The sequence below is a fragment of the Camellia sinensis genome, chromosome 3 (genome assembly GCF_055761805.1).
Source record: "Camellia sinensis isolate YWXY chromosome 3, ASM5576180v1, whole genome shotgun sequence".
NCBI lineage: Eukaryota > Viridiplantae > Streptophyta > Magnoliopsida > Ericales > Theaceae > Camellia > Camellia sinensis.
In genome coordinates this window covers 147,080,544-147,098,660 of record NC_138963.1, presented here as the reverse complement: position 1 = coordinate 147,098,660, position 18,117 = coordinate 147,080,544, and the positions used below count along the sequence as shown (strand labels likewise).

The 18,117-nt window shown below is 37.2% G+C and overlaps 1 long non-coding RNA gene across 2 annotated transcripts; it reads left to right on the top strand.

The window, feature by feature from the left end:
• The first annotated feature begins 2,358 nt into the window (after positions 1-2,358).
• On the top strand, positions 2,359-8,146 carry LOC145822831 (uncharacterized). 2 transcript variants are annotated; one of them, XR_014364616.1, is made up of 4 exons: positions 2,359-2,818; positions 3,402-3,495; positions 3,943-7,611; positions 7,999-8,146. It is a non-coding gene; the product is annotated as an uncharacterized LOC145822831 (long non-coding RNA). The 2 variants fall into 2 exon arrangements; XR_014364615.1 differs by lacking the exon at positions 7,999-8,146 and having other exon boundaries at positions 2,366-2,818; positions 3,943-7,990.
• Positions 8,147-18,117: the final 9,971 nt, after the last annotated feature.

Sequence of the window (18,117 nt, the reverse complement as noted above, 5' to 3'; positions counted from 1 at the left end):
TACGGATATATATACATATTATATTATATATGGACACAGACATACAGATACACAAGCATACGAATACAGATACACAGATATATACGTACAAAATATATACATACATACACTCCTTCCCTGTTTTTGTCTCTCTCTTTATGCCCCGTTCATCTTCGTCGAGCATCGTGTCTGGTGTGCGAATTTAATAATCACAGCATACCTGATCGACAGTAGCTAGACCGGCCTCGTTTGTCAAAGATTGTCTCGACAATCCCTCTTCTCTTGGCTTCTTCTTCTCCTCCATTCTTTTTCTTAAACACAATTTGCGAGGGAGACAGAATAGAGACAAAAAGCTGCAAAACACACCCTCTGCCATAGCCCAAAGCCCTTTATTTCTAACATGGCTCCTCCTTGCCGTCCTCTTTCCTTTTTCCCAGACCTTAACACTTCTCCGATTGAGAATGCTAACACTGGCTCCTCTAAGCCTCAACAAAGTGCCCCTGCCCCTGCCCCTGCCCCTATTCTCAGCTTCCCTGTGATGTCAATCAAGCAAACAATGGCATCGCGGTCTAACATTTATGTCAATCACTATACACTGAAGTCCTGTGTGGAGACAGTGATCGTGGTCTCCAATTTGTCCCATCGATTGCAGAACAAAACAAGTGAGGTACATCGATTAAATGCCCAACTCTCCTTGCTCCAGCATATGTACAAGGATGCTTGAGTAGAGATTAGTGCACTAAAAAAGTAGAACAAAGAGCTGAAACGACAGGCAACCTCCGTGGCCCAATTCGGAGTTCCTTCGTATTCCTCATTTGACAACCGACGGGGAGTAATTTCTTTCAGAAACTCTACCAATGTCGAGGCAAAGTCTTCAAAGGCTTCCTAATAGTGATGATGAAACGAGGCAGCCGGTAATGGAAGCAGGTAGTGAAAGCTAAGATGTCAGCCACAAGTCACCAAAAACTAAGAACCATGCTTTCAATCTCTGCTTTTTTTTTTTTTCCTTTTCTCTTTCTATTTTTTTTTTTTCCTATTCTCTTTTCCCCTGTATTTTGTTTAGGAATAGAGCACTAAAGCTTCAGATTTTTTTCTTTTTCCTTTTATGTTTTTCTTTTGTTTTCAAGGTTGTAATTGGAAAGTTTAGACCCTCAATTTTAATAAAATAAAATTTTCACTCTGGACCTTGTGGTGCGAATAGCATGGCATATGAGCAGTAAAACATTTTGTTTGTGAATTTGAAACTAGGAATAATTGATTTTCAATAAGTTCTAGATTCGTCATTGAGTTTTCAACTGTTCAAAATTCAAAATACAACTCGATAATAGAAAAACAAACCATAAACAACTTAAACATGCTAAGATACACTTGTTGGAATAAAAAGACTCAAAAACAAGACCTTAACAAACAAACCGTTAAGCCCTCCCTCTTCTTGCAACTTTCAAATCTAGGCAGAGAATATCACTACAACAAAAAAGGTTTATGGTGACGAAAACGCGTGACGAAAAAATATTTCGTCTCCAAATATGCATGTTTTAGTGATGAAAATAAGATTTCGTCTCCAATTGTACTATTTTTAGAGACGAAAATCAAATTTCGTCACAAAATGCTTAAAATCAAACAAAACAATAGGTGACGAAAATTTTATTCATCTCTAAATTTTATTTTTCGTCACAAAACAATTTCCCGCCCTTGCAAAATTTGGCAGAAGATTAGGTGTCATTTTGGAGACGAAATTTTTCATCGCCATTGTAAAAAATTTTAGAGAGGAAATAATTTCGCCTCTAAATGTATTATTTTTAGAGAGGAAAACCAAATTTCGTCTCCAAATGCTTAAAATCAATAAAAAATAAAATTGAACCATAGATATCTCTTTCTGTCACTCCCTCACCCATATATCTCCATCACATCGTCTGTTCATCTTTATCGCATCGGTCAACCCTCACGTCACCAGCCGGCGCTCTCTCTCTCTCTCTCGCGCGCCCTGTTTTCACCTCACTCTCTCTCCCCTGCCCTCTTCTCGCCTTTCTGAGCTCCTTCTTCCCTCTTCTCACTTTTCCAACCTCCAAGTGGCGTCAAAATTTTAAAACTTTGGGTGAGAAAAAAATTTGTCATTAATTATAAAATTATTAGTGAGGAATATATTTTCGTCATCATTAATTTTACATTTTTTTTTAAAAAAAAAACTTGATTTTAAATATTTTAAGATTATTTGGTGAGAAATATATTTCTGTTACTAATAATTTTTAATATTTTGAGACCTTTTAGTGAGGAAATTATTTTGTCACTAATTTTGGATGGAAAATTTTGACAAATTGGATTGTAATGAAAAAAAATAGACTACTAATTTTTTCCTCCTTTTTTTTTGTGTGTGTGTGTTTATCAATTTTCCTTTTATATCTCTCTCTCACTACAACAAATTGCAAATTTGATAACTAAAAAATTTCATAAAATACCTAGATTTATTTTTTAGTGGGAATACTTTCACATTACTATCCAATTATGATTTATTTTTATTTTTTTTTTATATTTTTCTATGTCTTTACATGCATCCAAAATTACAGCGCCAAATTTTTTTTTGATTTAGCGCCTAAATTGAATAATATCAAAATTTCAGTCCAAAAAAACTTTTCATCTCCTTGATTAGAACTTTGTACCCTAATCTATCTATAGTTCCTTCACAAAGCTGTAACAGAGAACCATCGTCAGTTCATACTCCACCGTGAGGACGGTTCATCCACCACCGTGAGTTCATCCTCCATTGTCAGGACGGTTCGTCCTCCACACCGTGAGTTCATCCTGCACCGACATCAAGCGACAGCACCACCGTGAGTTCCAGGTCAGTTTGTTGTCTCTCTCTCTCTTTCTCTACCCCTCTCTCTGTTCAGGTCTCTGGGTTTCTCATTCTCTACCCTCACTCTGTCTTCGGACATGTATGCGTAAATGGAATTCATTGTTAAGTTGAGATTAAAGTCATTCCATTCGTTCCTTCTAACATCTCCAAAACTTCTCTGCTTTAAAGGTTCTATGAACAACTTGAATGATTTTAATTTGGGGGAAAAACGTAGAAAATAGAATGATTAACATGTTATGTATTCTAATTATGATATTTATATTCTACCCAATATAATCATTAAAGTGAATGAATTATTGGTGATTCTACACACAGTAAAGTCTCATGCTTCTGATTATGGGTCTACTATGTGTTTGATAAAATGCCACAATGGCTAATTTTTTCTTCATTGTTTTGTTTATTTTTTTATTTTATTTTTGTTGAGCAGCAGGATTGGATAATTATAAAATCTGATTTATCAATTTGTACATGTCAATTGTCCGGTGGATGAATCTCAGTTTCATTCCCTATGCATTTATGCTCTTTAATTTTTCTGTTTGTTGCATCTGTTATTTTTTTTGTTCCACAGATTGTTACTCTTTCGTACAGAGCTCCAGAGGTTTTATTAGGATCAACTCATTACTCAACTGCCGTGGATATGTGGTCTGTGGGTTGCCTTTTTGGTAACACCCTTCAGTTCCATGGTCCACCATATACTTTCTGTGGATTGCAATTTAGTTGTTTTGAGACTGCTATCTAGACATTAGGTTTGGGGATTTTACAATGAAGTCTCTAATTGCCCCTAAAAAACATTCATCAATTTCTATTGTAGCTTTCACATTATTGGATATTGTGTGTCCATCACCCTTTAGCTCCTATTGCCCGGACACCACACCAGCTGTGATCAACAAATCAGTACGGATCAAGGAATTTAATCTTTTTAGTCACTTTTTACTGCATCCGTTTTTCTCTGAGCACAAGTATAACAAAATGATACAAACTCAAAAATGATCCTTCGTCTAAACCCTATTGTAAAAGAAACTGTCTATTCTTGCTTTGGTGGCAACTACTAAGCTCAAGAACATCAGTTTATTTTCCTGGGAAAAATTTGACTTAACCTTGATCTGTAGGTCGTTACAACTGAAATGGCAAGGAGACAAGCTTTATTCCCTGGCGACTCCGAGTTTCAACAGCTGCTTCACATATTCAGGTATATTCTTTTAAACTTTGGTTAGTTACCCGTCCTCTAGAGGAACCTTTGGTAGACAGGTGTTCCTGACTGATGCTGCTTCTCTTTTTCATTTTGGTTCTGTTCCTGATTGCTAGTTTGCTCTCTGTAAAATCCAAGTCATCCAAAAGGTTTGATTCACCATAAAACGGGTTCCATTTAATCGGGGGGGGGGGGGAATATGCCTTGTGAAATGTTCATGATTGGTAGTAACTTGTTTGGGAAACCATGGTTCGTGTGAGAGGGTTTATCTTTTGCCTTAAAAACATGCGTATCTTCATCTGCTTTGTCCAATGTTTTTGGGAACAATATGAAATTTTGCAGCAAATGATATGTAGAAAGATTGGTTTGAACGTCTGATTAACACAATTGTATTGGCAAGAGGGACATATGATTTGACATATTTATTGACTGGCACAATTGTACAGAAAATTATCTAAGTAGGAAACCCCAAGTTATATCTCAACATCTTTAGATGAACAAGATGACAAATGGCTCTCAATGATCATAATGATAAAAAAGTCACACCTATTCTTTGTAATAGCTTTGCGAGTAATATTCTAGACAAAGGTTATTATTATTGCAAGTGGTTCACTAGATTACAAGGATCAATATAGCTCACTTTTTTAAATTTAAGTCCAAATTTTCCTTTGCTTTTGATTCTGTGCATTTCTTGTGGTCTAAGTAGCATACATACAGAGACAGCAACACAAACTGTGGATATGATACATGACACATACATCAATTACACAAGTACATAAACACTCTAAAATGTAAAATAATGCAACTATAACTATGTATTCAGTTTGTATCGTTGCGTAGTGAAACACAATAGAAAATCTAAAAATTTAACTAGTGATGCATATATTAGTAAACACTAATATAACTAGTGATGCCAACAAATAAATAGGGAAGTATTCTTGTTAGTACTAATCAATTCATGGAAACAATAGCTATGAATAGATGGAGGTCATTATATTGGCTTCAGGAAGGTGACAAACAGCAGAGGGTATTTGATTTAATTAGAATAGATGGAGGAAGGAGGCAGAGATCCTTGGTTAGCTGAATCAAGGGTGCCTGAATTATCCAATTCAGAAACAGATGACGTTGTGTGAGCCTTTTAGATGAGGAATAATTAAGGTCCTTTGCAGCTCTGCCTTTCTAAAGGTGAAACTAATCCTTTTAGTCTGTGTTGTGGGATTGATACTTGTAGAACTGCTTTTGGGGTATTTCCTTATGTGTGATTACAAATACCTACCTTTTTTTTCTTGTTCAATAGGTGTAAAAGTAGTCGTGTTATTAATTGTTCAATACCTTTTTTTTCTCATAACTGCTACTACTTTGAGGTGTGATTTTATTGCCTTATTGGTGGTGACTGGTCACTAGTTCCATATTGTGCTCTTGGCCTCTCCCTTGATATTCAGTATGTGTTGTTTCGTTGCCTTGGAAAAAAACAAGCTTTGTTATTTCACCTATGAAGTGTAAATATATATAAAGGGTCAGATTTAAGGTTACAGGTGTTCATTTTCAAACTGAGGAAATCAAGGAAAATGTTAATCTTGCAACATTCTCCCTTGTTCAGACTTATTTTTTCATTGATTTTTTCCTATTTCATCTTCAAAAGTCATGTGGTATGTGAAATATTTTATTTAACAACTATTGGTGTCAGGGGTGATGTACGAAGGGTCCCTGGGGGGGGGGTGTCAAGATACGCCTCCCATTTTCTATTAGGTACGTGCCTACTCCATTGATACTAAAAATGATGTGTTTGGTTGAGTTAAAATTAAAGATTTCAATTTGTGCTAAAATTAGGGATTTTGACTTCTTGTGAATTGTGTTAAAAATAAGTGATTTTAGTTGTGTATATATGGGGAAAAAAATGATGGCATTAATAATGATACTACTATGGAAAGTTTTCGAAAGATGAAAATTTGTAAAAGAACTTAAGCATAGCTCAAGTCGTTGTACCTCTAAGTTTCTAGAGGGAGGTTTTGGGGTTCAAGCTTTAAGAGAAGCATCGAATGTTTAGTAGTACTAACTTCCTAATCTGCTAATATTTTAAAACTTTTGTAATGAAAATTTAGATTTTTATGCTTAATATTAGCTTAAAAAATTAGTATTATCTTATTGTTGTTGATTTTGGATAGAAAACTTTTGCGAGTGTAATATATAGTGACCCGTTGAATTAGTTTCTTGGCTCCACCATTGATTGTTGTGATGTTATTTGATGCACCTTTTGGTTGTAGGGTCTTCAATATAATGAGTGGAGGTTTGGCAAAAACTCATGTACCTTTCCTTAAGCTTAAATCATTAATTTTGAACCATATAAAAATCACTATTTTTTGCTGATATATGTGATTTTTATAAAGTCATTGAATTATTAGCATGCTAGGCAAAACACTTCTGTCACATTTTTTTGTTAGATTCCTTCAATGGGACATAAAGTCCATGGCCCAATCCCTCCCTTACCCCACATTTCCAATACCAGCACAGAGCTTTTCCATGACAGATAATACAACTAACCTTCTCTCAATATCAGATATTTTTTGCTTTTTCTTTTTCTTTTTTCAAATTGCAAGTTTCTACTGCACATAATGTCTTTAGTTGGTGGTATAAGCACATTGATGTGTTTGTGTTACATCCTTGCATGTGTTAGGAATCCGAAACTCATAACTAGGATTGGTGAGACGCGAAAAATAGAGAACAGCAAAAATACAAGATTTGTAAAACACGCCCACACGTAAGAATTTTGTTGTTCACTTCAAAAATATATTCACTGCTGTGATACATCAAATGTAGCCTCTGTTGTGCCTATGTAGCATGGTCCCAGTTAGCTAGTTCAATAGTATGGAGTTCTGCCCATTAAAATTGATTAAAACATAATCTGATCACCCTACGTACTTGTTCTGTATTTGTACATTTTTTTGAATCATTCAATATTGGAGCTCTACTGCTAGAGTGTCTGGTATTTATGCAACTTGCCTGTGAGAAAATATAGATGCATCATGAATATCCATGGATTCATTTATCCATTCCAAACCAAGTCATCCTCGTGGCTTCCATTTAGAAGAAGTTGTTATCTACCATTACCAAAAGCTGTCAGTTGTTTATTCCTGAATCTGAAATGCTACTCACCTGGAAGATCTTTTAAGCTTTGAACTGTTTATTAAATTGTACTGAATATAACTCTGTATGAAATGCAATATCTATTATCTTTAGAGCATCAACCTAAATTTTGTCTCGAAATTGGTTTCTGAGAATTGCTTGTCATGTGCTTATTACTTGAGCTAATTGGAAAAGGAAAAACAATTGTTTCTCCTGTTACTATGATCATTCATGTTTTAAGCAATGTGCACAGGTGGGTGAAGATGAATTTGGATACATGCTTGCTGATATTTTAAAGGAAAATAATGTAAACAATGAAGGAATGCGTTTTGACCCTGGTGCCCGAACTGCTTTAGCATTTGTGACACTGAGAAATGATGGGGAGCGTGAGTTCATGTTTTACTGCAATCCTAGTGCTGATATGCTGCTTCAAGAAACTGAACTTGATTACGATTTAATTAGGAAGGTAATTGAGGAGTATTTTGATAACTAAATAAAAGGGAAACAATGAGGAGGAACTAAATATTATAAACCCACTTTGTTTTTATTTCAGTTGTTGTCTACCAAGTCATTTTCTTCAAAAGGGACTCAGTTTATGCCTCCCCTCTTGCTCCTCTTCCCTCTGTCTATGCCTCTGAGCATTTATGTCATAAAGGGCTTCAGTTTTTGAAGTATTTACAGTTTATCTGCCCATATTTGGAGTCTGCTTCTGGATATATATGATTATGTTCGTACCACAATACACATAATTGTGTTTTTATTATATGTTCAATTGTGTAAAAAAATCTAGTAATTTATAACACCCTCTGGCGGGCAAAAATTGTTCATTATGGTTCCATAAGTTTGATTACAGAACCATGCAAGTTAGCCCATATTGCAGCAGCAAAAGCTGCAAAAGATGCTGGTGTGATTTTGCCTTACGACCCCAATCTGAGGCTGCCATTGTGGTCATCTGCCGAGAGTGCCAGAGAAGGAATTTTGAGTATATGGGAGATCGCTGATATTATTAAGGAATTCTGGTTCACAAGCAAACTGGTGTGGTGTCTGTGAATCCATTAAGATGCATATCGCTCTCTTGGTTAAGTACCATTCTAAGGGGGTGGTTTTCTCAGTTAATGAGTTGCTCTTTAATTTGAATTCTATCAGGGGGCTTTGAGCTGTGGTTGTTGCTGCCTTTCAGTGGTTGCTGCTGTCTTGTTGTTGTGTTGTTCTCCTTGGTGTCTGTTTGCTTCTTGTTTCTTTTTGGTTTCTGCTGGTTGGTCTCTCTCCAACTAGCTTTTGGCTTGTGTTAGCACATGATTGGGTGGCTTTCTTGTGCCAACCTAGTTGGGATGAGTATAGTTCACTATGATGCTAGTAGCACGGCCTTTTTGTTCCTTTATTGATGTCAGATGTAAGGTTTTTTTCCTTGGTTCTAATTCAATAAAGTTTTTTGTTGATTAAAAAAAAAAAAAAAAAGGTATTCTTCACGTTAAATGCATAAATGGATAAATGTCACAATGCAATAATGTAAATGGAAACTGCATTTCTGATGATTCTGTTTAAATTACTTATTAGATAAGTGAAGAAGATATATCATTTTTAACACAAGGGGAGGATCCATATGATGATGCTGTTGTTCGTAAATTGTTTCATCCAAATCTTACTTTGCTCCTTGTCACTGAAGGCCCAGACGGTTGTAGGTATTACACGAAGGTAATATTCCTCCAAATATATATCATTTTGTGGAATAAGCTATGCTGAAACACTGTACTCTTTTTGGTTTCTTAACTATTTATTTAGCATGTTCCATTTACCTTTGATGAGTGAAAATATTCAGTCATACTGCAGTGGGATGAAGATAGATGCACTTGGGCTGAAGAGATCATTACATTCCGTTCACCTTGCATTTTGACATATTTTCCTTGCTTTAGGAAACGAAAGTAAAGAGATTTTTTCTTTTTTGAAACAAAACTAAAAGGATTCTTCTTTTGAAGTGAGTATGGGGACAATAAAGTTCATCATCAAATTGCATTTCTGAGGTGTACCTCTTGACCTTCAAAATATCAACTGTGATTCTTCAAAAGCCACTAGAGATGTTATATATGGATCTCACTTTTTGGTCAATCTGTCATATAAGCCAATTTATTTTGAGATGATATGCTTGGCAAATGCAATTTTTCTTTTTCTTTTCCTTCTTTTTTTTGTTGTTGTTGTTTTTGTGATCCTAATGTCCCAATTTTTCTGCATGGCTAGGCTCCATTATATCTTTCTGAGTCAAGAACAGTAACTGTTGGAGTTTTACATTCTTTCAGGAGTTCAGTGGCAGAGTTAAAGGTTTAAAGGTGGATGCGGTGGACACCACAGGAGCCGGAGATGCTTTTGTAGCTGGAATCTTATCAGAACTAGCTGCTGATGTCTCATTGTGTTGATGAGGTTTGTCCCAAAGTCTCAAAGCATTGGAAAAACCGACATATTTCTCACTTCCCCACTGTAGTAATATATGGGTAAATTATTCTGCAGTCTGGGATCACCATGCCATTTTGATCCTGATCATTCATGGGGCTGCTTATAGCTTTCTTGAAAAAAAATTAATGTAGATGCAACTTTTACTTGTAGCTTATGAGGCACAAATAATTTAAACTTCTGCTTTATGATTATTATTAGTTTTTAGCTTGCAACAAGCTTCACTAAACATGCTTCATGCTATGTACCTAAAAAAATTACCTCGAAAAGTATTTAGAAAATTACATCAATGGATTACATTCATTTTAGGTGTGGTTCACATCACACTAACTTTAAATCTACACAGAATACCTCACTTTTGGATTAATTTTCATAGTACAAATTCTGTGTACATAGGTAGCCGATTATGAGTGGTTGGAATAAAAAATGATGTGATAGTCTAGGACCAATGTGAGTTATGGAAACTTACGGAACTAGCACGGGACTTCCGGTTTGAAACTAAGTCCAAAAATGCATTTTTCCACACTTAAGCTTGAAAATAGGCCTTCGGGAGCCAAAATCGTGCAACAGCCACGAGACGGCCCGGAAAACACCTCAAACACCTCAGGAAGGACCAATGTGAGTTGTGGAAACTTACGGAACTAGCACGGGACTCTCGGTTTGAAAACTAAGTCTAAAAATGCACTTTTCCACACTTAAGCTTGAAAATAGGTCTTCGGGGGGCCAAAATCGTGCAACAGCCACGAGACGGTCCGGAAAACACCTTAAACACCACGGGACGGACCAATGTGAGTTGTGAAAACTTACGGAACTAGCACGGGACTCCCGGTTTGAAAACTAAGTTAAAAAATGCACTTTTCCACACTTAAGCTTGAAAATAGGCCTTCGGGAGCCAAAATCGTGCAACAGCCACGAGACGGCCCCGGAAACACCTCAAACACCTTGGGACAGACCAATGTGAGTGGTCGAAACTTACGAAACTAGCACGGGACTCCTTGTTTGAAAACTAAGTCAAAAAATGTACTTTTCCACACTTAAGCTTGAAAATAGGTCTTTGGGTGCCAAAATCGTGCAACAGCCACGGGATGGCCGGGGGAACACCTCAAACACCTCGGGAGGGACCAATGTGAGTTGTGGAAACTAACGGAACTAGCATGGGACTCCCGGTTTGAAAATTAAGTCCAAAAATGTACTTTTTTATACTTAAGCTTGAAAATAGGCCTTCGAGGGCCAAAATCGTGCAACAACCACGAGACGGCCCGAGAAACACCTAAAACACCTCGGGATGGACCAATGTGAGTTGTGAAAACTTACGGAACTAGCACGGGGCTCCCGGTTTGACAACTAAGTCCAAAAATGCACTTTTTCACACTTAAGTTTGAAAATAGGCCTTTGGGGGCCAAAATCGTGCAACAGCCACGAGACAGCCCGGGAAACACCTCAAACACCTCGGGATGGATCAATGTGAGTTGTGAAAACTTACGGAACTAGTATGGGACTCCCGGTTTGAAAACTAAGTCCAAAAATGCATGTTAAATTGTATATGTTATGGATAAGATAATAATTGTCTAACTGACATTTTTTTTTTTTGTGTTTCATTTTTTTGCAAATTCGATATGGACGTGTTTGGTAATTTGGAGGGCCGATGGTAGAATATGGACGTGTTTAATCCGCCCTTGATATTTTATTTTTATTAATATTAGTAGACATGTTTTTTGTTGGATATTAGGAGATGTGTTTCGTAATCTGCATACGGTTGATATTATATTTTTGTGGATATTAGTAGACATGTTTTTTGTGGATATTAGGAGACGTGTTATAATCCGTATGTAGTTCATATTATATTTTTGTGGATAGTGCTAAAATTCGATTGTGATGTTTATGAAAATGAACAGATTTTTGTATTGATTTGTAATAGATATTTTATTGAACAGGTTATTGAAATGCGCAGGGAATTGTTACTGAAAAGAAAAAATTTCAGAAGAAAATAGTACCTATATTTTCAAAATTTTTAATTTTTATTAGTGACGAAATAAAAAATGTTGCTATTAGTTTTCAAAAAACATGACGAATAATTTTGTCACTAATGATATAGTACGAAACAAATAATTTCGTCATATTTGTTGAATATTTCGTCGCTAAATTGAAATATTTGGTGACAAAATGTTTTGTCATTGAATAAATTTTTTTTTTGCTCATTTTAGTGACAAATTTTTTTGTCACCTTAATCTATATCATTGGTGAGGAAAACTTTCGTCACTAAAATATATTTGGTGACGAAATATTTCGTCGCAAAAAACAATTAAAATAAAATATTATTTAGTTTTGGCGACGAAATTGGTGTTTTAGAGGACAAAAAATTCAACATTTGGAGACGAAACATTTCGTCGCCAAAAATGAAAAATAGGTGACGAAACTACTTTTCGTCACCAGGTACTTTTTGTGACGACGTATAGGACACGAACATGGTGACAAATTTTTTTCGTCACAGATCACTTTAGTGACGAAATTTTGATGTTTGGAGACAAAATCAGTCTGTCACCAAAGGCCACTTTTGTTGTAGTGTATCTTGGCCAGCTGATTTGGTTGATAGCCGGCCAAATTATGAGAAAGAGAAGTGGCCGGTTGGCAGAAAAATTGGCCAGCCGGCAGAAAAGTTGGCCGGTCAGCAAAAAAAGTTGGTTGACCAGCTGGGCAGGTAGTGTGATACAGCTGGAGACAACTATCACGTAATTGCAAGCCACCATCTTCTATAAAGAGTGATTCTCACATGCTGTAATGCCCCAAAAGTGAGAAGATAAATATTTTGCTCTTGAAAATGGAGAATTCCCTCATTATGCTCAATGATTGGATGGCCACCCTAGACGGCACAGATAAAGTGAATTTCGCCGAATTTGGCCTAAATGCACTTTTCTCCTTAAATCGTGCTCCACTTCAACTTTTGTTTCTTCATGTAGCTGTCCGTTGTTGGAATTTGATCACTAATGTATTTCACTTTGGGACATAATAGTTATGTCCGACTATTAAAGAATTTCGAGCGCTAATGGAGCTTTCTCGAGATGATGAAATTTTGCCATGATTAAACTTTGGCTATGCACAGGCCATTGCTCAAATGTGTGGTCTAGCATTAGATGAAGCTCGGTCTCTAGCTTATGCCGACAAAGTGGATGCTTTTGCCCTAATTCGCCGATTTTCAGAAGTTAGCGATAGAAGTGATCCTCTTTGGCGTGGGCAACAAAAACATGCTCTCTGTCTATGTCTTCTGGCACATTTTTACTTGTTCCTAGTGGCCTTGAAGCTAGCATCAAATTGGTTGACATAACTCAACGTATTCGGGAAGGTCAGAGCTGTATTGGCTTGGCTCTAGCCGAGACTTTGATGGGCTTGGATACATTCCATCAACAAGAAACTGTCCATTTTGCAGGATGTCCACTACTTCTGCAGTTGCTGCTTCCCACCCTTTTCTCATTTTCTGGTGCTCACATCACTCTGTCACTCAATACTCCCTTTTCACACTTTTATTACCCTTTGCTCACTTTTCTCTCAACATAATCCTCTCTTTTCTTTAATCTCTCTGTCTTTTAATCCCTCCCCAGGTATGGTTGATGGACAAGTTGGAAGTAGTGGCTCCTTGTACCCAGTATTCAGCCAGAGGCTACTCTTCTCGCTCCTAGCTAGTGAGATTTCCCTCAGAAGAAGTGTGGTACGACTGGATGCATCACAGGTCTGCGGCTGACATTACTTGGCGATGCCCCTGGCTTAACTTGCCCCAGATCTCTTATAGCTTGTTTTTTCGGCTGGGTATGCAGCTAATCGGCTTGACCCACTGCGTATTTTACTTCCCAGTCAAATTCATACGACAATTCGAACATGATCAAACTCGTCATGTTGGTGAATTTAAGTACCCTGCTTCATTTCCATTTTGGGCAGCACATCTCTCATGATATACACCCGCTTGGAGGATGAGAGAACTTTTGGCTCCAGCTGACATCTTCACTCATGCCCTATTCGATGAATATATGCTCTGGCTGGAAGAAGAGGCACAAGCTGGCGTTGTTCCGATGATGAAAACCTTCAACAATATAAGGAAGAGACAAAAGGCCTGTAGGAGTGCAAATAAGAGATAGAAGACCTAACTCGACTATGCCCCTGGTTCATTACTTTGACATTTTTCAGTTGTCTAAAACAAGGTCATAATCAAAATGGGAGATAGATTTGCGTACTTATTCCATCCTCTGTTTTGAAACCATGTAATAAAAGTTGTGAGTGCTGAAAATTTTCCTTTTATGGTCCAAAGAATAGCCTGAGTTTTGTAAAACCAGGGTAATTTTTTAGGAAATTAGTCAATTCCATTAAAATTCAACAAAAACTATTTTCGCAAATGGTCCTTACCTTACAAACATGAAATTAGTCCTCGAGATCCATAATTTCGAATCAAATGATCCCATGAATAAGGAACAAGATAATTGGATTGGACGGAGATAAACCATTCAAACATGGACAAGAGCAATTTGGTGATTCTAGGTTATGGCCGAACTTTAGAATGAAGTTTCCTATGTATCCTAATGATGGAAATCAGGCCTTACGTAATTCATGGTTAAGGTTCACCTGGGTATTAACGCTTTCCTTTTATGCTCTAATTTTTGCCAAGGTCGCCCTTCCGAGTTTTCGACCTTGCAAGCTCTCTTCAATTTTTTTTTTTTCATTTTCAATTTTTTTTTTATATGCTCTAACTTTTGCCTGGGTCACCTTTCTGGGTTTTCAACCTAGCGAGCCTCTCAAGGTAGTACTTCTTTAATTTGTCCGTATTAAATGGTTTCGAAAACTCCAATCCATCCAAATCCATTAGAACAACCACTCCTCCTAACCAGATTGACTTATTGATGTAAGGACTTGTCCAATTAGGTCTAAACTTGCCCCTAGGATCATGGATAAGGGCTCGATTATCCTTCAACACTAAGTCTCCTTCCGTCAAATTCCTAGATCTGACCTTCTTGTTGAATGCTTGGCAATCCTGCGTTGTGGTATAATGCCTTCAATCTCTGCTCCTCAAACAGCATTAACTCCTCAAATTGGTTCAGTTGCCAGTCAGCTTCAACTATCTGACTTTCTGCCATAATCCTCAATGAGGGCACTTCTACCTCAATCGGAAAAACAGCCTCCATTCCATATACCAAAGAGTAGGGGGTTGCCCATGTAGACGTTTGGATGGACATCCTGTATCTCCAAAGTGCAAAAGCAGTTTATCAAGCCAAAATCTATAGGTTTCCAATATCTTACACAGAATGGTTTTGATGTTCTTATTTGCAGCTTCAACAACTCTATTGGTTTGTGGCATGTATGTTAATGACTTGTGAAGAGCCACATTATATTTCTCAAGTAAATTGGCCACTTCTCATACGAGTTGAGAACCATTGTCCGAAACTACTTCGTTTGGCACCCCATATCTACAGATGATGTTGTTTCGGATGAATTTGGTCACATATGATGCTTTTCATATTGAATACAGCTGCGCTTCAACCCACTTGGTAAAATAGTCAATGGCAACTAGGATAAATTCATGCCCGTTTGAACTCTTTAGTGTGATTGCTCCGATGACATCTATGCCCCAAACTGAGAAAAGCCATGGTGAGGTCGTATTGTAGAATTTTGATGGCGGGATATTCATACGGTTAGCATAAAAATGACACTTGTGGCATCGCTGAACAAAACTAATATAATCACTTTCCATAGTTAGCCAATAGTATCCTTGTATAAGGATCTTTCTGGCGAGCATTATAGCATTCATGTGTGCCCCACATTCTCCCATAAGGATAGCTTTCATGATGTGCTTTGCCTCTTCCTCTTCTACGCATAACTTATGCATTCCCAAATGCCCTCTCTTATACAGCTTATCTCCACAAATGATGAACTAAGCAACCAGACACCATATCCTCCTTTTGTCCTTGGCAATCGCCCCTTGCGAGTGTAGACACCTCATTTTTTACCGTCCTCAAGACTTGGACGTCATCGTTTGAACACTCGATGATAATCCACGCTTGTTTTCATTTTGAGTTCTCGGGGGTCTCGGTCACGCACCTTGTCTCAAGATCTCTCAACTTGTCTGTTTTGTGCTTGGTTGTGGACCAAGCACTTGTGTTTTTGCTTCTAAGGGAAGAGGGTGACTTGTTAGCCATTCCCTCAATCCATCGGCCAAGGCTTGAAGCCATCGGCCTTGTTTTCTTGCCATCGGCCAAAAGTGTTGGCCGATCGGCACTTTTTTTGGTCGGTCGGTACTTATGTTGGTCGATCGGCCATATTTTCTAACCGAGCCCTATTCATCTGTTTTATGTAGATATTTTATGCCAGTTGTCATAGCTGGCATGCACAATTCACATCCTCCATATACGTGTATGGAGGGATTTGATTCAATTGCTTAGCTTGCTCAACAAGCTTAGGAATTGAACTTCTATAAATGTCACGACCCAAACCCTCCCCCATGGGTTAGGGACATAACCGGCTAGTGATCCTGAGATTACCTACGGCCTCAAACCAAATCAGATATAACACATCAAAGTAAAGGGGGCCAAATGGAAGCAAAATTTAAAACTTTGTCCATAGAGCCGTGCTTACATGGCACATCATAACAAACCATACATATACATGTTAATAACTCCCATCAGAAACATAGTAACATAAAGTTCTATTCAGATAGGATCATTCAGTCTGGGTCAGCCAATCAAAACTATATACAAACATAAACCAAAGTCCTCGCCAACATGACAAAATAAAAGAGAATAGCAAAAGGCAAAGATCAGTCTCGTGCGTGAGACGTAAGGGCTGACTCTCCAAAACCTTGGTTGTTCCACAAAGGCTGCACTAAGGCTTGGTTGGAACCTCTCTTGGCTTACCTACAAATACATGAATGAGCATGAGCGAAAGCTCAGTGAATAATATCAAATAAGGAAGATGCATTAGAACAACGTACATCAGACGGCCTTAGGCCCAATTCATATTTCTATCTAGTATATATATATATATCAAGTAACTGCGGGTTCCAAACACGTCAGACGGCCACGGGCCCAAACCATTCATGTCAAACGGCCTTTGGCCCATTTGTCTTTCATTCATGTCATACGGCCTTTGGCCCATTCATTCTATCATTCAGATCATACTGGCCTCTGGCCCATTCATTCTATCATTCAGATCGTACTGGCCTCTGGCCCATTCATTTATCATTCAGATCATACTAGCCTCTGGCCCATTCATTCATTCATACTTTCATTAGTGTTCATTAGTAGGGATGTAAGAAAAATCGAAAAAACCAACCAAACCGATTGAACTGGACCAAACCGGCTATATTTGGTCTGTTTTTTAACAAAAATCGGTCTGTGCGGTTTTTAAATTTGAATTTTTTCAATTTTCGGTTCGGTATCGGTTTAAGCACCTTGTGCACCGATCTAAACCGAAACTGACCACTTCAACATATATTGTATTTATAATATATATATATATATATAATCTAATAATCTAATGATATTAATAAGTATAATAAATTATTAACCTTAATTAATTAACCTTATCATCTTTATAACCTAAGTTTGTAAATTCTTATGATATAATCTTAATTCTAACTCATTATTTTTTAAACTTTTTTTTTTGTTTTTATTTTTGTTAATTTAGGAATTAAAAAGTATGTATTAAATGGATGGATTGGATATGTTTGAAATGGTAGACAAATAACTAATTTAATATTTTTATATAGATTAATGATTATATTTAAAAATGGCTCAAGTTTGAAAAATTCTAAACTGATTAAACCGCACCAAACCGAACCGTTTCAATTGGTTCGGTTCGGTGCGGTTTGATGTGAGAAGCGGTCTGCATTGGTGTTCAAACTAATAAAATCGACATTATCAATTCGGTGTAATTTTTTACCTAAATACCAACCGTACCGAACCGATTACATCCCTATTCATTAGTGTCAAACTAGCCTCTGGCCCATTCATTCTATCATTCAGATCATACTGGCCTCTGGCCCATTCATTTATCATTTAGATCATACTGACCTCTGGCCCATTCATTTATCATTCAGATCATACTGGCCTCTGGCCCATTCATTTATCATTCAGATCACACTGGCCTCTGGCGCATTCATTTATCATTTAGATCATACTGGCCTCTGGCCCATTCATTTATCATTCAGATCATACTGGCCTATGGCCCATTCATTCATTCATACTTTCATTAGTGTTCATTAGTGTTAAACTGGCCTTTGGCCCATTCATTCTATCAGACTATCATTCATATCGGACGGCCTTTGGCCCAATCACATGGCATAACAAATATTTGTCCCCAATTCAATGTAACAAACTTACAAGGCTTATGTGAAAGTAAGCAATTGGACAAATAACATACTTCAGATATCTTTGTCAAGATATTACTCACAGTGATCGGCTGGATGATTTGCCCTGAAGCTCGAACCTACACATTCCATGAACACAATGGGTCACAAATAGTTCAATCCGTTCTTAATTCACATATTCCT